General features: G+C 36.8%; 2 protein-coding genes and 1 long non-coding RNA gene across 6 annotated transcripts in view; 1 reads left to right on the top strand and 2 right to left on the bottom strand.

Moving 5' to 3' along the window:
• LOC136040570 (uncharacterized) overlaps positions 1-6067 on the bottom strand; it is a 44531-nt gene extending 38464 nt beyond the window's left edge. The window contains exon 1 of one of the 2 annotated variants that reach the window (XM_065724800.1): positions 5980-6067. The gene's annotated coding sequence lies outside the window, so the exon portion shown is untranslated. Of the gene's footprint in view, positions 1-4134; positions 4198-5979 lie in introns of those variants that run through there. The other variant, XM_065724804.1, reaches the window with a different exon arrangement.
• The window catches only part of LOC136040571 (uncharacterized), a 65583-nt gene that overhangs the window by 26668 nt on the left and 16405 nt on the right, over positions 1-22510 (top strand). The window lies entirely within an intron of this gene.
• The window catches only part of LOC136040569 (uncharacterized), a 41214-nt gene that overhangs the window by 2651 nt on the left and 16053 nt on the right, over positions 1-22510 (bottom strand). The gene's annotated exons all lie outside the window — the stretch shown is intronic.

Genomic DNA, 22510 nt, shown 5'->3' with positions numbered 1-22510 from the left:
GGATTCTGTGGGGGGGTAGTTCTTTTATTGCAAAAACGTAAATTTTAATGAAAAATAATAGTTTCCAAAATTGATCCATTAAAAGCTGTACTTTATCCTGAGAGGGGGGGGGGGTGGGGGATAAACGCCCTAATATATAGCATAATTCTATTTTGCTGTGGAAAGCAAACTCTCTTTACAAAAAAAATTAACAGCACAATTGCTAATTACTTCAAAGAGGGTAAAAAGTTAGACAGAAAATGGGTTAATAATTCGGCAGTGACTTGACCGGATAATGGCATGCCGTAAAATCCCCCAAAAAGGCTTCACACATGTATCTAGATTCTTAATAAATGTTCTACTTTTGCCAGAAATCCCAAAAAACATGGGGAAATTAAACATTTCACATAGTTTCGGGGGGGCCGGGCCCAAAGGCCCCCACCCTGTGTACGTGCCAGCTTACGTAACACACTTTTATATTCTTATATTTTTATTATGTATACGAGGGGGTTTGTACCCTCGTCAATACCTTGCTCTTTACACTAAATCGTAAGTTTTGTCCCAATTCTTTAAGAATGACCCCTGAATTAGAAAGGCCGTAGAATAAATAGTTCAAATTACTAAAAATACTTTAGCATAAAGAGCGAGGTATTTATCTCCTCCTAAACACCTTGCTCTTTATGCTAAAGTATTTTTAGAATCCCTCATATGCGTAATAATCTCTGTTGGTTTTACGTTTCAATGCTACTCCTTACTTTCAATTGAAAAATTGTTTACATGTTTATTTTTTCTTTGTTTTTTTTTTATAGTAATGTTAGAAAATCCTGCGCACTTTTCATTGAATTTTTCTTCCCCCATGACATATTCCTTGAAGGAAAAATACCTCCCACGTAGCCCCTTCCCCTCAACGCCACCCATCCAAACCAAAAAAGCCCCCTGAAAACGTCTGTACACTTACCAATAGCCATTACTGTATGTAAATACTGGTCAAAGTTTGTAACTTGCTGCCCCTCCCCAAGGGATTATGGGGGAGTAAGTCATTCCCAAAGACATAGTTATTATGGTTTTCGACTATGTGGAACAAAATGGCTATCTCAAAATTTTGATCCGTTGACTTTGGGAAAAAATGAGCGTTGGAGGGGGCCTAGGTGCCCTCCATTTTTTTGGTCACTTAAAAAGGGCACTAAAACTTTTCATTTCCGTTAGAATGAGCCCTCTTGCGACATTCTAGGACCACTTGGTCGATACGATGAACTGTTTGAACTGTTTGATACCACGAACTGTTTGAAAGACCTTTTCATATGCATTTATGGACTTGACTATCTTGGCTTGCGAAATGGTCTCCTGAAAAGTTAGAAAAATGGCGTATGTTGCACTTTTAACTACCACAGCCTATTTTGTATAGAACAGGTAGATAATCGAAAAAAGGTTAAATGTCAGATGACATGACTAACGCAGTTCCAGGGATAAGGACCCTAAATTCTTAAACTTTCTCTCTCTTATCCATAATGTTGGGAATAAACAAACTAAACCCTCCCACGCTTTTTTTCCAATGTCACCGGGTCAAAATTTTGAAATGACCATTTGGTTCAACGTAGTCAGAATATCTAATAACTGTCTTTGATGACGACTTTATCCCCTACAGTCCCCGGGGGAAGAGCTACAAGTTATGAACTTTATCCATTGTTAACATATAGTGTTGGTTATTGAAAAGTACAAATAAAAGAGGATATTTTATAGTTAGGAGGGGGGTCGGAGAGAGAGGGTTACGTGGGAGGATCTTTCCAAGGGGGAAAATATTTGCTGGATTTTTCAGCATTTAAGAAAAGAAATTAAATAAAAAAAGTGTTTCAACTGAAAGTAAGGAGCAACATTAAAACTTAAAAGGAACAGAAATTATTACATATATGAGGGGGTTCGCAGCCTCGTCAATATTCCGTTCACTACGCTAAAATATTTTTAGTAATTTCAAAAGTTAGCATTTTGTTAAATAATGGCCGATACATACAAAAATTTGTTTGTGTAATTTTTTGAGCAATCTTAGCATTTAATATTATCTTAAGCAGCTACCTAACTATCATTTTTATGTGTATTAAACCAAAAATATTGTATCTTTTTGGCTTGTGATTGTTAATCAATTGAAAAAAAAGTTTTTTCCAACTGAAAGTAAGAAACAACATTAAAACTTCAAACGGACTTTGAAACCAATAGATATATTAAAAGAATTAGCTTTTCATTCTAATTTTAAATATATAAATCTCATTAAGTTTTAGTCTTACCAGTCAAAGGTTACGAGCCTGAGAAAATTTTCCCGATTTTCGAAAGGGGGAGGGGTAAAGACCCCCAGAAACAAATTTTCTGCTGGGGATTTTTCCACGGAGGAATTTTACTTGGGGAGGGAAGTTTTCAGGAAGTGAACTTGCCAGGAGAAATTATACACTGCGGGAATTTGCCAGAATTCTTATACAAAATTCTTTTTGTATGTCTTGCTTTCTCTTTTCCGTCTAAATTTTGCGCGCGGAGTGGTTAAGAGTATTTGTTTAGGGTAAACTTTCACCGGGAGTGAATTGTTTAGATGATATTTCCGTGGTGATGGCCTTTCTCCTTGGAGGAGGGGTCAGATTTCCTGGCATTATTTAAAAAAAAATCTGAAATTAAATAAAAAAGACAAGTTTTTCTACTGAAAGTAACGAGCAACATTAAAACTTAACACAAACAGAAATTATCCCGTCTATGAAAGGGGCTGTCTCCTCCTCAACGCCTCGCTCTTTACGCTAAAGTTTGACTCTTTCTCCAAAACGAACTAGGTCCTGACTTAAAACATAAAATTACGAAATAGTTAAGTCATATAATAGATCACCCTTAAGAAATATATATAACTACAGCTGAATAAATAGGTTAATCCTAAAACAGAGATATTGAATACAATCGAATTTTTGGATAGTGGTTCGTGGGTTTATTATTCAAATAAATATATCGAAATGTGCATAATTTTTGCCTTTCAGTTTGGCTGAAGCTATATTGACCCTCCTCATGTTACAGCCTTGAACTTAGACGATAGTTGACCTACGATTCCCTAGTAAACATTCTATTATATTACATTTTGCTTTAAATGCTTGTTTCTTTAATTAAATGCACTCTGAGCTCATTTACCAAAAAGAATTGAGAGCAGCAGTAAAAAAAAAAGAAAAAAGAAAAAAAAGGAATCTGTTTTATTTGAGGTTCCATTGGCTCTACAACTTTAATTGAGGTATCTTTGTGGCTGGAAAATTTTACCAGGTCAACAAAAGAAAAATATAGTTTTTCACAAGGAATTACGGCAACCATGGCTTCTTTCAAACATTTATTGTCCTTAACAAGTCCTTAAAGTCAAAATTTATAATCTACCCATTCTTCCCTTCCAATTTCTCAAAGTTTCAGTTGAGATCTTTAACTACTACTACTACTAACATCTCACCGCAGCACCCGGCCACCTGAGGCCATTTCAGCTAAGCACGCTCCTCCTCCATCCCAATCTATTCACAGCCTCCCTATTGAAACCCTCCCAGAAAGTTCTCATTTCCTTTAAGTGTTTCTTTATGACATTCTCCCACCCCAGACGAGGACGACCTGCTTTCCGTTTAGCCCTGGACGGTTAGCCAAAATGGACTATCTTCGGCATTCTGTCGTCCTTCATCTGCACAACGTGATCTAGCCATCTCAACCTTTCTTTCCTTATAGCCCTAGAAAGCGGGAATGAACCACGTTTTTCGTACAGTCTACTGTTTGAAATACGGTCAGTCATCCGGGTACCCAGAACAACCCGTAGGCAATTCCTGAGCAAAATATCTAACTAATCTTCATCCGTTTTTCGGAACGCTCATGCTTCAAAGTTATATTTGACCACTGTCATCACTGTAGCTTCTAATATTCTAACCTTGGTTTGCAGACTTATCTTCCTATTCTTCCAAACTTTTTTCCAAACTAATACCCATAGGAGCCGAAAGTTTAAAAACCCGTTTTGACAAAAATCTAGTGAGAAAAAAAGATTTCATTTCAAATTGATTGAGGAGTGAGTTAGTTTCGGTTATCTTTTCTACTTTTGGCCGAAATATAATATTTTCTAATTTTGGTTTGTTTTAATGTTAAAATGTTAGTAAAAAAACTTAATTTTACCTGAATTTTAAAAATGCGTTTACAGACTCTGGAAAATGGCTGTAAATTTTAAGAGTTGTGCACTATTAGATTAACCGTGTTCATACGATTAGCCGAAGGTCCACAACCTTCATCTTGAATCCTCTTCTTCTCAATCTCTTTAGAGACGGAAAAGAAAAAATAAGTTTTGAAAAGACCTCTCCGTTACCTAATTAAATAATAAAAACAAGTTTTTTTATTAACTGAAAGTAAGGAGCGACATTAAAAATTAAAACGAACATGTTCCCTCCTCAACGCCCCGCTCTTTACGCTAAAGTTTGACTCTATCTCTCAACTCTACTTTTTAAAACAGTAAAAACCCTTAGCGCAAAGAGCGGGGCGTCGAGGAGGGAACAGCCCCTTTCATATACAAAGTAATTTCTGTTCGATTTAAGTTTTAATATCGCTCCTTACCTTCAGTTAAAAAAAAAACACTTGAATTTTTATTTAGTTGCTGAACGTTTTAAATTCATGTATGTTTTGATTTCGCCTCTCCAGACAAGAACAATTAAAACGAAATTCGTATATTAATTTATTTTTTTTTTGGCTAAATGGCTTTTTCATAGTTTTAATCGTACGATTTTGAGAAAAAATCCCCCTGAAAAAGTCTGTACACTTTCAAATAACCACTACCGCTATCTCAAAATTTTGATCCGGTGACTTCGAAAAAAAATGAGCGTGGGAGGGGACCTAGGTACCCTCTAATTTTTCGGTCACTTAAAAAGGGCACTAGGACCTTTCCTTTAGAATGAGCTCCTTCGCGACATTCTAGGACCACTGGGTCGACAAATTCACCCCTGGAAAAAAAAATTTAACAAATTAACCTGCATCCGTGATCTGTCTTGTCAATAAATACAAAATTCAACATTTTTGTAGATGGGAGCTTGAAATTTCTATATTAGGGTTCTCTGATACGCAGAATCTGATGGTGTGATTTTCATTAAGATTCTATAATTTTTAGGGGATGTTGATCCTTTTCATGTAACTATTGGTATCAAAATTCCGTTTTTATGGCACTTGGTATCTACCAAGTGACAAATAGCGATGGCAAATTCTGTCGGTCTGTCGGTCTGTCTGTCTGTCTATCCCGGATTTCCTACTTTAGGCATTTCAAGGTAAGCTAGGATGGTGAAATTTGGGAGGCGTATCAGGAACCATACAAGATTAAATTAAAAATTGCCGTTTCCCCCAATTCTACCATCTGGGGGGGGGGAGTGGGGGACGGTTAAATCGGAAAAATTAGAAAAAATGAGGTATTTTTAACTTACGAATGGGTGATGAGATCATAATGAAATTTGATCTTTGGAAGGTTATCGTATCTCAGAGCTCTTATTTTATACCCCGACCAGATCTGGTGACACTGGGGGAGTAGGGGGGGGGGTTAATTGTGAACATTAGAAAAAATGGGTTATTTTTAACTTACGATGGAGTGATCGGATCTTAATAAAATTTGATATTATGAAATTTCATAAAGATCCGATAACTCCTTCGTAGGTTAAAAATACCTCATTTTTCTTTTTTTTTACAATTAACCCTCCCCCCTCCCTTAACTCCTCCAAAGAGAGCGGATCCGTTCCGGTTATGGCAATCACGTATCTAGGACTTTTGCTTATTTTTCCCACCAAGTTTCATCGTGATCTCTCAACTCTAAGCGTTTTCCAAGATTTTAGGTTCCCCTAACAACAAATACAAAGTAGGAACAATAGGGAAAAATCTTTTTAAGACAGTGGAAATCGGTTCCGTGAATATTTCGGCCCTATGTCCAAGGGCCGTCTTCAGCACAATACGAAAACGAGAGAGAAAATATGTATATATAAATAAACTTACATTAAATTGTGAGAATTAAAACTAATAATGTTTTTTTAAAAACTTTTTTTAAAAACAGCCCAAGCATCCTTACTTCAACGAAGTTCAGCCAGGACTGTCAAAAAGCATGAAGTGAGAATATAAATACATTCAAACTAAAGAGAACAAAGTGATTAAATGCAATTTCTCAGAGCCAACCTTGCATTCTTAGCAGCCTGTCTCAAATGCCTTTTCGTAGCTGGCTCAATATTATTATAAATCGGTTTAGTAAAATATTTTGTCAGGTCATTTTTAATTAAATTTGAGAATAAAGAATTTAATGAGTATTCCGAAGTCCATGTTCAAAAAATATTATTATTTATTTCGAGACTAATTTCGATTTATTCTCGAACCATTTGTTTTATCCCCAAATCATTACTGATGAGTGACGATTTTTCAAAAAGTATCGTGTGGTGCGGAATATTAAATATATGCCAACTTAAAGCAGAATCAAAGGAGTTGTTGGAACTATTTGAAATTAATGCCTTGTCTGTGTCTTTTTTATGATGTTGTAACCGTTTTTCTATATTCTGATGGGTCCTGCCGACATAGTAATTTCCCCAATCACAGGGTATTTGATAGACCCCTCTTTGGCGAGTAACTGGGGTCTTATCTTTACCGTAATTTTAGAAATTAATGATTTAAAAATTATTAGTAAAAACTACGTACAGATTATTTTTTGTGCAAATATTCTTTAATTTTGTTGTGATTTTTGGGACATACGGAAGATAGACCACATTTGAGGGCTATCAGTAGCCTCACATTGTGAAATATAATCTTCGATTTTACAGGAATGTATTTTTATTCTACGGTTAATTACCTTTTTGACAAAAGGAATGGGGTATCCATTACCAAAAAGAATATCTCTGATAAAGTTTATTTCTGCATTTATATACGAATCGGAGCAAATATTCCTGTAAAATTCTACTTTGTATGTCCTATTGTTTCTACTTTGTATTTGTTGTTAGGGGAACCTAAAATCTTGGAAAACGCTTAGAGTGGAGAGATCACGATGAAACGTGGTGAGAAAAATAAGCACAAGTCCTAGATACGTGATTGCCATAACCGGAACGGATCTGCTCTCTTTGGGGGAGTTAAGGGAGGGGGGAGGGTCAATTGTAAAAAAATTGAAAAAATGAGGTATTTTTAACCTACGAAGGAGTATTCGGATCTTAATGAAATTTCATATTTAGAAGGACCTCGTAACTGACAACTCTTATTGCGATTCCCTGGGGAATCGCAGAATATTATTGCAATATTCTGCTGGGGGGTTTTCCACGGAGGAATTTTTCTTGGGGAGGGAAGTTTTCAGGGTGTGAACTTGCCAGGAGAAATTACACACTGCGGGAATTTGCCAGAATTCTTGTACAAAATTTTTGTATGTCTTGCTTTCTCTTTTCCGTCTAAATTTTACGCGCGAAGTGGTTAAGAGTAATTGTTTAGGGTAAACTTTCACCGGGATTGAATTGTTTAGAGGATATTTCCGTGGTGATGGTCTTTCTCCGTGGAGGAGGGGTCAGATTTCCGGGCATTATTTAAAAAACGATCTGAAATTAAATAAAAAAAAACAACAAGTTTTTCTACTGAAAATAACGAGCAGCATTAAGATTTAACACGAACAGAAATTATCCCGTATACGCCTCGCTCTTTACGCTAAAGTTTGACTCTTTCTCCCAAAAAAACTTAGTTTTTTTTTTAATTACTTACAAAAACGAGCTAGGTCCTGACTCAAAATAAAAAACTACGAAATAGTTAAGTCATATAATAGATCACCCTTAAGAAATATATATAGCTACAGCTGAATAAATAGGTTAATCCTAAAACAGAGATATTGAATACAATCGAATTTTTGGATAGTGGTTCGTGGGTTTATTATTCAAATAAATATATCGAAATATGCATAATTTTTGCCTTTAAGTTGGGCTGCAGCTATATTGACCCTCCTCATGTTACAGCCTTGAACTTAGACGATAGTTGACCTACGATTCCCTAATAAACATTCTATTGTATTACATTTTGCTTTAAATGCTTGTTTCTTTAATTAAGTGCACTCTGAGCTCATTTACCAAAAAGAATTGAGAGCAGCAGTAAAAAAAAAAGAAAAAGAAAAAAAAAGGAATCTGTTCTATTTGAGGTTCCATTGGCTCTACGACTTTAATTGAGGTATCTTTGTGGCTGGAAAACTTTACCAGGTCAACAAAAGAAAAATAGTTTTTCACAAGGAATTACGGCAACCACGGTTTCTTTCAAACATTTATTGTCCTTAACAAGTCCTTAAAGTCAAAATTTAAAATCTACCCATTCTGTCCTTCCAATTTCTCGAAGTTTCAGCAGAGATCTTTAACTTCTACTACTACTAACATCTCACCGCAGCACCCGGCCACCTGAGGCCATTTCAGCTAAGCACGCTCCTCCTCCATCCCAATCTATTCACAGCCTCCCTATTGAAGCCCTCCCAGAAAGTTCTTATTTCCTTTAAATGTTTCTTTATGACATTCTCCCACCCCAGACGAGGACGACCTGCTTTCCGTTTAGCCCTGGACGGTTGGCCGAAATGGACTATCTTCGGCATTCTGTCGTCCTTCATTTGCACAACGTGATCTAGCCATCTCAACCTTTCTTTCCTTATAGCCCTAGAAAGCAGGAATGAACCACGTTTTTCGTACAGTCTACTGTTTGAAATACGGTCAGTCATCCGGGTACCCAGAAAAACCCGTAGGCAATTTCTGAGCAAAATATTTTACTAATCTTCATCCGCTTTTCGGAGCGCTCATCAGTGTTTCCACTATGGGGATTTCCCCCCTAAAATGGGAATTTTTTAAGTCTTTTAGGGGCGAAAGTTTTTTTTTTAGGGATTTGGGGAATTTCTAGGGATTTTTCCTCTCCCATGAACTTTTAGGGAAATTTTGGGGGTTTTCCTTTAATTGGTTCATCATCATCATCTTCTTGATCAGAGAAGCAGGATAATTCGATTTAGGATCTGTTTCCTTGCGAATTGAACTTGGAATCACAGAGAAGAACTTCTTCAGTTGCTTGAAAAATTTTAACACCACACAGATTTTGAGATGTACAAGAGTCCTAAGTAACAAACTAACAACAAAGAACTGTTTGAAACAGTTCCATGCTGATGTGGGCTTCAAACAATAATTTCAGCTTGGACTGTTCTCGATTAATAAAGTCATATGGTTTGTCATTTTTGGTTTGTTTTTTTCATAACATTATTTGGTAGATAGCATGTCATTTTTTTATAGGTGAGATAAATAAAGTTATAATATATTTTGATAGTTTTATAGGGTATGTAGTTGTTCTTACTGTAGTAAATTTTTTTGACAAGCATTTCATGTACGATTCTTTTTCTCCACAGTACTTGTATGATGTTTACGATTTTTGTGTAAAATCAAAAAAACTTGAACTCGAACTTGTAGCCAGCTTTATAAGTACTGACGTGAATAATAGAGGTAGGCTATAACTATTCGAACACCTCTCTTACTGTTTCATTAGTCTAGTTTTTAACAGACAAACAAACTGACAGCCATTTGACAGCCGTTAAAAACAATGGCACATGTAGGAATAAATGGATTGTGTTTTTGGCGAGCCTACATACCCAGGGGAAAATCATGAACCTCCATACTATAATTGGTAAATTTTTTGTTGTTCAATTTTTTTGACTTACAAATAAAGTGAACATACCACTTAATGTCTTTTTTTTATGTTCTTTACAAATATAACAATCACTTCTGTCGCAAATTCAAATTTAAGCACAATTTGAACTCTTGAAACCAAAATATTTCTAGTTCTGGGGTATAAACAAAGCTTAAAACATTGGTCTCGGGTGAACTTCCTGCAGAAGGACTATGTGGAATCAACTAGTGCTTTAGAAATCGATTTGAACAATCGGAAGTTTTAACTTCCCCTTGAAAGTGTTTACTTGGGTCCGAACGGACAAGATCCCTCTGTACGTCAAGGGCAGATACCACCGTCCCCCCAGATTCAATCGAAGTAGTTCCCAAAGCTGCATGGGCGTTCCATATCAAAGCAGTAGGCCAGATACAGAAAAGGTTACATTTTGAAGACGACATTTACAAATATGCTGAAATGGTTGACCCAATGTCAGCCCAATCACTTCAGCCTGCCTCTCTGCTACCTTTTGTTAGGAAGTATGGACAGATCCCATGGGACGGAACCAAAACCGAGCTGGAGTGGAGGAGGCAGAGCCTCATCAATATTGAAAACGTCAAAACAATGGATGCTGTGACTTGCTGGTGTTTGGTATTGGTGAAAAAAATGCTGCCAGAACAGAATTTGTATCCTAACCTGAAACCGACAGTATTATATATTTCCACTGTTCCATTTTCAAATGTCAATGTCGAGAGGTTTTTCAGTGCTGTAAAAGTAGTAAAAACTGACCGTCAGAATAAATTGAAAACATAAACTTTGCAGGGGATTCTAAAAACAAAATATGGAATGAAAAGGGATCAAGAAAGTGTGGAATGTGAAGATGATCAGTTACTTCATCACATGAGAACGGTGAAAGCTTCAGCCACCATACAAAAAATGTTGAAGACACGTCAGGGGAAGATAAGGTCTGATTTCCGTATATGAAATGGGTTGTCCCCCTCCGCAATCCCTCGCTCTTTACGCTAAAGCTTTTAATTGTTTTAAAAAGTAGAATTGTGGCAAAAAGTCGAACTTTAGCGTAAAGAGCGAGGGATTGCGGAGGGGACAACACATTTCATATACGGAGTAATTTCTGTTCGTTTTAAGTTTTAATGTCAATCCTTATTTTCAGTTAAAAAAACTAGTTTTTTTGTTTAATTTCTGAACGTTTTTGAATTAATACATGTTTGATTTTGGCTCTTCGCGCATAAATTATTAAATAAAATTTGTATATTAATTCATTTTTTGGCTAAATGGCTTTCTCTTAGTTTTGATCAGATGATTTTGAGAAATAAGAGGTGGGGAAGGAGGCCTAGTTGCCCTCCAATTTCTCGGTTACTTAAAATCCAACTAGAACTTTTAATTTTTAACGAACGTTTTTATTAGTAAAAAATATACGTAACTTAAGAATTAGTTTACGTACAGGCACGTACGCAGGACTTTTTTTCGGGGGGGGCCAAAACCTTCGAAACAGCAGATATAAAGTAGCACTTTTTTATTTAGTAATGCAAAAAGCAGGTATATCGGAAAATACAGATCCTGTAGTATTGTAGCGGATGGGGGGGGGGAAGAAGAAGACTGAAGCCTCAACAGTATGTTTTAGGCTCAGGTTATGTTCATAGCGATTTAGAACCAGTGATTAATCTATTATATCCCACTGAAAGGGAAATTTTAGGGTTAACAGTGCAATATGGATTCTGTGGGGGGTAGTTCTTTTATTGCAAAAACGTAAATTTTAATGAAAAATAATAGTTTCCAAAATTGATCCATTAAAAGCTGTACTTTATCCTGAGAGGGGGGGGGGTGGGGGATAAACGCCCTAATATATAGCATAATTCTATTTTGCTGTGGAAAGCAAACTCTCTTTACAAAAAAAAATTAACAGCACAATTGCTAATTACTTCAAAGAGGGTAAAAAGTTAGACAGAAAATGGGTTAATAATTCGGTAGTGACTTGACCAGATAATGGCATGCCGTAAAATCCCCCAAAAAGGCTTCACACATGTATCTAGATTCTTAATAAATGTTCTACTTTTACCAGAAATCCCAAAAAACATGGGGAAATTAAACATTTCACATAGTTTCGGGGGGGCCGGGCCCAAAGGCCCCCACCCTGTGTACGTGCCAGCTTACGTAACACACTTTTATATTCTTATATTTTTATTATGTATACGAGGGGGTTTGTACCCTCGTCAATACCTTGCTCTTTACACTAAATCGTAAGTTTTGTCCCAATTCTTTAAGAATGACCCCTGAATTAGAAAGGCCGTAGAATAAATAGTTCAAATTACTAAAAATACTTTAGCATAAAGAGCGAGGTATTTATCTCCTCCTAAACACCTTGCTCTTTATGCTAAAGTATTTTTAGAATCCCTCATATGCGTAATAATCTCTGTTGGTTTTACGTTTCAATACTACTCCTTACTTTCAATTGAAAAATTGTTTACATGTTTATTTTTTCTTTGTTTTTTTTTATAGTAATGTTAGAAAATCCTGCGCACTTTTCATTGAATTTTTCTTCCCCCATGACATATTCCTTGAAGGAAAGATCCTCCCACGTAGCCCCTTCCCCTCACGCCACCCATCCAAACCAAAAAAGCCCCCTGAAAACGTCTGTACACTTACCAATAGCCATTACTGTATGTAAACACTGGTCAAAGTTTGTAACTTGCAGCCCCTCCCCCAGGGATTATGGGGGAGTAAGTCATTCCCAAAGACATAGTTATTATGGTTTTCGACTATGTGGAACAAAATGGCTATCTCAAAATTTTGATCCGTTGACTTTGGGAAAAAATGAGCGTTGGAGGGGGCCTAGGTGCCCTCCATTTTTTTGGTAACTTAAAAAGGGCACTAGAACTTTTCATTTCCGTTAGAATGAGCCCTCTCGCGACATTCTAGGACCACTTGGTCGATACGATGAACTGTTTGAACTGTTTGATACCACGAACTGTTTGAAAGACCTTTTCATATGCATTTATGGACTTGACTATCTTGGCTTGCGAAATGGTCTCCTGAAAAGTTAGAAAAATGGCGTATGTTGCACTTTTAACTACCACAGCCTATTTTGTATAGAACAGGTAGATAATCGAAAAAATGTTAAATGTCAGATGACATGACTAACGCAGTTCCAGGGATAAGGACCCTAAATTCTTAAACTTTCTCTCTCTTATCCATAATGTTGGGAATAAACAAACTAAACCCTCCCACGCTTTTTTTCCAATGTCACCGGGTCAAAATTTTGAAATGACCATTTGGTTCAACGTAGTCAGAATATCTAATAACTGTCTTTGATGACGACTTTATCCCCTACAGTCCCCGGGGGAAGAGCTACAAGTTATGAACTTTATCCATTGTTAACATATAGTGTTGGTTATTGAAAAGTACAAATAAATTTTAAACAGAGGATTTTTTATAGTTAGGGGGGGGGGTCGGAGAGAGAGGGTTACGTGGGAGGATCTTTCCAAGGGGGAAAAGATTTGCTGGATTTTTCAGCATTTAAGAAAAGAAATTAAATAAAAAAAGTGTTTCAACTGAAAGTAAGGAGCAACATTAAAACTTAAAAGGAACAGAAATTATTACATAAATGAGGGGGTTCGCAGCCTCGTCAATATTCCGTTCACTACGCTAAAATATTTTTAGTAATTTCAAAAGTTAGCATTTTGTTAAATAATGGCCGATACATACAAAAATTTGTTTGTGTAATTTTTCGAGCAATCTTAGCATTTAATATTATCTTAAGCAGCTACCTAACTATCATTTTTATGTGTATTAAACCAAAAATATTGTATCTTTCTGGCTTGTGATTGTTAATCAATAGAAAAAAAGTTTTTTTCCAACTGAAAGTAAGGAACAACATTAAAACTTCAAACGGACTTTGAAACCAATAGATATATTAAAAGAATTAGCTTTTCATTCTATTTTTAAATATATAAATCTCATTAAGTTTTAGTCTTACCAGTCAAAGGTTACGAGCCTGAGAAAATTTTCCTGATTTTCGAAAGGGGGGAGGGGTAAAGACCCCCAGAAACAAATTTTCTGCTGGGGATTTTTCCACGGAGGAATTTTACTTGGGGAGGGAAGTTTTCAGGAAGTGAACTTGCCAGGAGAAATTATACACTGCGGGAATTTGCCAGAATTCTTATACAAAATTCTTTTTGTATGTCTTGCTTTCTCTTTTCCGTCTAAATTTTACGCGCGGAGTGGTTAAGAGTAATTGTTTAGGGTAAACTTTCACCGGGATTGAATTGTTTAGATGATATTTCCGTGGTGATGGCCTTTCTCCTTGGAGGAGGGGTCAGATTTCCTGGCATTATTTAAAAAAAAAGAATCTGAAATTAAATAAAAAAGACAAGTTTTTCTACTGAAAGTAACGAGCAACATTAAAACTTAACAGAAACAGAAATTATCCCGTCTATGAAAGGGGCTATCCCCTCCTCAACGCCTCGCTCTTTACGCTAAAGTTTGACTCTTTCTCAAAAACGAGCTAGGTCCTGACTTAAAACATAAAATTACGAAATAGTTAAGTCATATAATAGATCACCCTTAAGAAATATATATAACTACAGCTGAATAAATAGGTTAATCCTAAAACAGAGATATTGAATACAATCGAATTTTTGGATGGTGGTTCGTGGGTTTATTATTCAAATAAATCTATCGAAAATGTGCATAACTTTTGCCTTTAAGTTGGGCTGAAGCTATATTGACCCTCCTCATGTTACAGCCTTGAACTTAGACGATAGTTGACCTACGATTCCCTTGTAAACATTCTATTATATTACATTTTGCTTTAAATGCTTGTTTCTTTAATTAAATGCACTCTGAGCTCATTTACCAAAAAAGAATTGAGAGCAGCAGTAAAAAAAAAAGAAAAAAGAAAAAAAAGGAATCTGTTTTATTTGAGGTTCCATTGGCTCTACAACTTTAATTGAGGTATCTTTGTGGCTGGAAAATTTTACCAGGTCAACAAAAGAAAAATATAGTTTTTCACAAGGAATTACGGCAACCATGGCTTCTTTCAAACATTTATTGTCCTTAACAAGTCCTTAAAGTCAAAATTTATAATCTACCCATTCTTCCCATTTCTCAAAGTTTTAGTTGAGATCTTTAACTACTATTACTACTAACATCTCTTTCCTTTAGAATGAGCTCCTTCGCGACATTCTAGGACCACTGGGTCGACAAATTCACCCCTGGAAAAATTTTTTTAACAAATTAACCTGCATCCGTGATCTGTCTTGTCAATAAATACAAAATTCAACATTTTTGTAGATGGGAGCTTGAAATTTCTATATTAGGGTTCTCTGATACGCAGAATCTGATGGTGTGATTTTCATTAAGATTCTATAATTTTTAGGGGATGTTGATCCTTTTCATGTAACTATTGGTATCAAAATTCCGTTTTTATGGCACTTGGTATCTACCAAGTGACAAATAGCGATGGCAAATTCTGTCGGTCTGTCTGTCTGTCTATCCCGGATTTCCTACTTTAGGCATTTCAAGGTAAGCTAGGACGGTGAAATTTGGGAGGCGTATCAGGAACCAGACAAGATTAAATTAAAAATTGCCGTTTCCCCAATTCTACCATCTGGGGGGGGGGAGTGGGGGACGGTTAAATCGGAAAAATTAGAGAAAATGAGGTATTTTTAACTTACGAATGGGTGATGAGATCATAATGAAATTTGATCTTTGGAAGGTTATCGTATCTCAGAGCTCTTATTTTATACCCCGACCGGATCGGGTGACACTGGGGGAGTGGGGGGGGGGTTAATTGTGAACATTAGAAAAAATGGGTTATTTTTAACTTACGATGGAGTGATCGGATCTTAATAAAATTTGATATTATGAAATTTCATAAAGATCCGATAACTCCTTCGTAGGTTAAAAATACCTCATTTTTCTTTTTTTTACAATTAACCCTCCCCCCTCCCTTAACTCCTCCAAAGAGAGCGGATCCGTTCCGGTTATGGCAATCACGTATCTAGGACTTTTGCTTATTTTTCCCACCAAGTTTCATCGTGATCTCTCAACTCTAAGCGTTTTCCAAGATTTTAGGTTCCCCTAACAACAAATACAAAGTAGGAACAATAGGGAAAAATCTTTTTAAGACAGTGGAAATCGGTTCCGTGAATATTTCGGCCCTATGTCAAAGGGCCGTCTTCAGCACAATAAGAAAACGAGAGAGAAAATATGTATATATAAATAAACTTACATTAAATTGTGAGAATTAAAACTAATAATGTTTTTTTAAAAACAGCCAAAGCATCCTTACTTCAACGAAGTTCAGCCAGGACTGTCAAAAAGCATGAAGTGAGAATATAAATACATTCAAACTAAAGAGAACAAAGTGATTAAATGCAATTTCTCAGAGCCAACCTTGCATTCTTAGCAGCCTGTCTCAAATGCCTTTTCGTAGCTGGCTCAATATTATTATAAATCGGTTTAGTAAAATATTTTGTTAGGTCATTTTTAATTAAATTTGAGTATAAAGAATTTGTTGAGTATTCCGAAGTCCATGTTCAAAGAAATATTATTATTTATTTCGAGACTAATTTCGATTTATTCTCGAACCATTTGTTTTATCCCCAAATCATTACTGATGAGTGACGATTTTTCAAAAAGTATCGTGTGGTACGGAGTATTAAATATATGCCAACTTAAAGCAGAATCAAAGGAGTTGTTGGAACTATTTGAAATTAATGCCTTGTCTGTGTCTTTTTTATGATGTTGTAACCGTTTTTCTATATTCTGATGGGTCCTGCCGACATAGTAATTTCCCCAATCACAGGGTATTTGATAGACCCCTCTTTGGCGAGTAACTGGGGTCTTATCTTTACCGTAATTTTAGAAATTAATGATTTAAAAATTATTAGTAAAAACTACGTACACATTATTTTTTGTGCAAATATTTTTTAATTTTGTTGTGATTTTTGGGACATATGGAAGATAGACCACATTTGAGGGCTATCAGTAGCCTCACATTGTGAAATATAATCTTCGATTTTACAGGAATGTATTTTTATTCTACGGTTAATTACCTTTTTGACAAAAGGAATGGGGTATCCATTACCAAAAAGAATATCTCTGATAAAGTTTATTTCTGCATTTATATACGAATCGGAGCAAATATTCCTGTAAAATTCTACTTTGTATGTCCTATTGTTTCTACTTTGTATTTGTTGTTAGGAGAACCTAAAATCTTGGAAAACGCTTAGAGTGGAGGGATCACGATGAAACGTGGTGAGAAAAATAAGCACAAGTCCTAGATACGTGATTGCCATAACCGGAACGGATCTGCTCTCTTTGGGGGAGTTAAGGGAGGGGGGAGGGTCAATTGTAAAAAAATTGAAAAAATGAGGTATTTTTAACCTACGAAGGAGTATTCGGATCTTAATGAAATTTCATATTTAGAAGGACCTCGTAACTGACAACTCTTATTGCGATTCCCGGATCCAGTGTCATTGGGGGGGATCTTGGAAAACGCTTAAAGCGGAGAGATCACGATGAAACTTGGTGGGAACAACAAGCACATGTCCAAGATACGTGACTGACATAACCAGACCATACCCGCTCTCTTTGGTGGAGTTGAAGGGGGGGAGGGGTAATTCGGAAAAATTAGAAAAATGAGGTATTTGTAAATTACGAAAGGGTGATCAGATCTTAATGAAATTTGATATTTATATGCATTTTGTGCTTTAGAACTCTCACGTTAAATCACGACCAGATCCGGTGACATCGGGGGGAGTTGGAGGGGGAAACTGGAATTCTTGGAAAACGTGAAAATCGAGGTATCTTACGAATGGGTGATCGGATCTTAATGAAACTTGATATATAGAAGAATCCTATGTCTCAGGTGCTACATTTTCAATTCGAATCGAATCCGAGGACAGAGGGTTGAAGGGGGAGCCAGAAATCTTGGAAAACGCTTAGAGTGGAGAGATTGGGATGAAACTTGATGGAAGAATAAGCACAAGTTGTAGATACGAGGTTGACATAATTGGAACGGATCCTTTCTCTTGGGGGGGAGCTGAGGGTAGTTAATTTGGATAAAATTAGAAAATTGAGGTATTTTTAACTAAAGAACGATAACTATGAGCTCTTGGCTTTTCCGACCTCGTCACAAGTGCCATATGTGCTCTTAGCTCTTGTTTAAAGTTTCAGTTACTATTGAGCCGGGTCGCTCCTTACTACAGTTCGTTACCACGAACTTTTTGATGAGCCTTAAATGAGTTTTTGAAAAAAGATTTTTGGAGTATAATTCAGGAATAATAGCTTCGTTTCTAGAGAGACCATTTCAATGTTGCAAGTTCCTTTTGTAGCAACCTTTGTAGCAACTAACAGACTGTAGCAGCAAAACTAAACAGATATTACTATTACTACTAACAGCAAACTGCAGAAACAGTCCATTTTAGACCAAAACAACTGCGTACGCTCCTCCTCCATCCCGATCTATTCCAATAGTTCCTCTTTACTCTTTCCCAAGAACTTCCCATTTACCTTAAATCTTTTCTTATGACATCTTCCCGACCCATTCGAGTACGGGAATCGGATCTCAATGAAATTTGATGTTTAGAAGGATATCGTGTCTCAGAGCTTTTATTTTAAATCCCGACCGGATAACTCAAATTATAAAAAATAAGGTATTTTTAACTTACGAACGGGTGATCGGATCTCAATGAAATTGAATATTTAGAAGGACCTCATAACTCAGATCTCTTACTTTAAATCCCGACCGGATAAATTCAAAAATTAAAAAAAATAAGGTATTTTTAACTTACGAACGGGTGATCGGATTTCAATGAAATTTGATATTTAGAAGGACCTCATAACTCAGATCTCTTATTTTAAATCTCAACCGGATCCAGCGTAATTGGGGGGGGGGGCAGTTGGGGGAACCGGAAATCTTAGAAAATACTTAAAGCGGTGAGATCAGTATGAAACTGGATAGTAAAAATAAAAACCTGTCTAAGATACATGACTGACGCTCTCTCTGGGGTAGTTCAGGGGGGGGGGGGATTAATTCTGAAAAATTAGAAAAAATGAGGTATTTCTAACTTACGAACGGGAAATCGGATCTAAATGAAATTTGATGTTTAGAAGGATATCGTGTCTCAGAGCTCTTATTGACCGGATAACTCAAATAAAAAAAAAAAAAAAATGTATTTTTAACTTACGAACGGGTGATCGGATCTCAATGAAATTTGATATTTAGAAGGATATCGTGTCTCAAAGCTCTTATTTCAAGTCGCGACCGGATCCGGTGAAATTTGGGGTGGGGTGGGGTGGGGGAACATAAAATGATGGAAAACGCTTAGATTGGAGGGATCGGGATGAAACTTGGTGGTAAAAATAAGCAGAAGTCTTAGATACGTGATTTAAATAATTGGAACGGATCCTCTCTATTGGGGGGGGGTGTTAATTCTGAAAAATTAGAAAAAATGACGTATTTTCAACTTACGAAGGCGTTATCGGATCTTAATGAAATTTCATATTTAGAAGGACCTCGTACCTCAGATCTCTTATTTTAAACCTCAACCGGATCCAGCGTAATTGGGGGGGGGGCAGTTGGGGGTACCGGAAATCTTTGAAAATACTTAAAGCGGTGAGATCAGGATGAAACTGGATGGGAAGAATAAAAACCTGTCTAAGATACGTGACTGACATAACCGGACTGGATCTGCTCTCTATGGTGGAGTTGGGGTAATTTTGAAAATTGAGGTATTTGTAACTTACGAAAGGGTGACCAGATCTGAATGAAAATTGATATTTAGAAGGATCTTGTGCTTTAAAGCTCTAATTTTAAATTCTGACCAGATCTTGTGAGATTGGGGGATTGGAGGGGGAAACCGGAGTTCTTGGAAAACGTAAAAATGTGGGTATTTTTATCTTACGAATAGGTGATCGGATCTTAATGAAATTTGATACTTAGAAGGAATTCATGTCTCAGAGCTCTTATTTCAAATCCCGACCAGATCTTTTGACATTGGGGGGAGTTGGAGGGGGAAATCTTGGAAAACACTTTGAGTGGAGGAATCGGGATAAAGATTGGTGAATAGAATAAGCAAATGTCCTTGATACGTTATTGACGGAACCGTACTGGATTCGCTCTCTTTGGGGGAGTTGGGGGGAGGGGTTCAGTGATTTGGCAAGTTTGGTGCTTCTGTACGTGCTAGGACGATGAAAATTTGTAGGCGTGTCAAGGAGCTGCACAAATTGACTTGATAAAGTCGTTTTCCCAGATTCGACCATCTGGGGGGCTAAAAGGAAAGGAAAAATTACAAAAAATTAGGTATTTAAAACACACGGGTGGGTGATCGGATCTTAATGAATTTTGATATTTAGAAGGACATCGTGACTCAGAGCTCTTATTTTAAATCCTGACCGGCATTAAGTCTCAGATTTTCCTTTTAAATTAATCTATTGATTCATAGAATTTTGTTGGAGCTCATACCATATGATCTCTTGGCTCTTATCTCTTCATGCGTCGTCACAAGTGCCATATGAGCTCTTACCTCTTGTTTGCATAAAAAGTTGCTTATTCTCAGAAGCTATTCTTAATATACTTTCTTGTCTGTTATTTTTGCCATTTCACCAATATAGAAACGTCCATTTTGCGTTTGGTTTTGCCAAACGCACAACCAAATCAGGGTGCTTGCATTCAACGCATTAGTTATTCAGTTTAACACATTTTTAACTAAGCTTTTCTTCTATCACATATTTAGCATCTAATAAAATGAATGAGATCCAAATTCAGAATTTTTGTAGAAGTGTTTATTATTTCTAATATTTAAACTGAAACAGGAGCTAAGAGCTCAAATGGCACTTGTGACGAGGTCGAAAGAGCCAAGAGCTCATATGGTATGAGCTCTAGCAAAATTCTAAGAATCAATAGATTGCTTTAAAAGGAAAATCAGAGGCTTAATGCCGGTCGGGATTTAAAGTAAGAGCTCTGAGTCACAAAGTCTTTCTAAATATAAAAATGCATTTAGATCCGATCACCCACTCGTAAGTTAAAAAGACCTCAATTTTTCTAATTTTTCCTCTCCCTTCAGCCCCCAAGATGGTCGAATCGGGGAAAACGACTTTATCAAGTCAATTTGTGCAGCTCCCTGACACACCTACCAATTTTCATCGTCCTAGCACGTCCAGAAGCACCAAACTCGCCACACCACTGAACCCCACCAAAGAGAACTCCACCAAAGAGAGCGGATCCAGTCCGGTTACGTCAATCACGTATCTACGACATTTATAAGTGTTTTCCAAGATTTCCAGTTTCCCCCTCCAGGTCCCCCCAATGTCGAAATATCTGGTCGGGATTTGAAATAAGAGCTCTGAGACAGGAGTTCCTTCTAAATATAAAATTTCATTAAGATTCGGTCACCCGTTCTTAAGTTAAAAATACCTTAATTTTTCTGATTTTTCCAAATTAACAACCCCCAGCTCCCTCAAAGAGAACAGATCCGTACCAATTATGGCAATCTCGTATCTATAACTTGTGCTTATTCTTCCCATCAAGTTTCATCCCGATCCCTCCACTCTAAGGGTTTTCCAAGATTTCCGGTTTCCAAGATTTCTGTTTCCCCCCTCCAACCCTCTATGTCCCCGGATCCGATTCGAATTAAAAATAAAGCATCTGAGACATAAGATTCTTCTATATATCAAGTTTCATTAAGATATGATAACTCATTCGTAAGATTCCTCGATTTTCTCGTTTTCCAAGAATTTCGGTCTCCCCTTCTAACTCCTTTCAATGTCTCCGGATCTGGTCGAGATTAAAAATGAGACTTCTAAAGCACAAGATCCTTCTAGATATCAAATTTCATAAGGATCTGATTACCCGTTCGTAAGTTATAAATACCTCTTTTTTCTACTTTTTCCGAATTTTCCAACTCCACCAAAGAGAGCAGATCCGGTCCGGTTATGCCAGTCACCTATCTTGGACTTCTTTCCACAAAGTTTCATCCTGGTCTCTCCGCTTTAAGCGTTTTCCGAGACTTCCCCCCCCCCTAATGACACTGGATCCGATCGGATTTCAAATAATTGAAATTTCAAATTCAAATAAGAGATTTCAAATAAGAGACCTGAGTTTCGAGGTCCTTCTAAATATGAAATTTCATTAATATACAATCACTCTTTCGTAAGTCAAAAACACCTCATTTTTTCTAATTTTTTAGAATTAACCCTCCCCCCCCCAACTGCCCCAAAGAGAGCAGATCCGTTCCGGTTATGTCAATCCCGTAACTAGGACTTGTGCTTATTTTCTGCACCAAGTTTCATCCCGACCCCACCACTCTAAGCATTTTCCAAGATTTTAGCCCCCCCCCCCAATGTCACCGGTTCCGGTTGGGATTTAAAAGAAAAGCTCTGAGACACAATATCCTTTCCAGAACCAAATTTCATTAAGATCCAATCGCTCCTTCGTAAGTTAAAAATGCCTCATTTTTTCTAATTTTTCAGAATTAACCTTCCCCCAACTCCTTCAAAGAGAGCGGATCCATTCCGGTTATGTCAATCACGTATCTAGGACTTGTGCTTATTTTTCCCACCAAGCTTCATCCCAATCCCTGAACAATAAGTGTTTTCCGAGATTTTAGGTTCCCCCCTCAATTTCCCCCATTATCACCGGATCCAGTCAGGATTTAAAATAAGAGCTCTGAGACACGATATTCTTCCAAACTTCAAATTTCTTTAAGATCTGATCACTCCTTCGTAAGTTAAAAATACCTCCTTTTTTCTAATTTTCAGAATTAACCCACCCCCCAACTCCCCCAAACAGAGCAGATCTGTTCCGGTATGTCAATCACGTATCTAGGACTTCTGCTTGTTTTTCCCAACAAGTTTCATCCCGATCCCTCCA

Source organism: Artemia franciscana, chromosome 21 (genome assembly GCF_032884065.1).
Source record: "Artemia franciscana chromosome 21, ASM3288406v1, whole genome shotgun sequence".
Taxonomy (NCBI): Eukaryota; Metazoa; Arthropoda; class Branchiopoda; order Anostraca; family Artemiidae; genus Artemia; species Artemia franciscana.
This window is presented reverse-complemented; position numbering and strand designations above follow the sequence as displayed.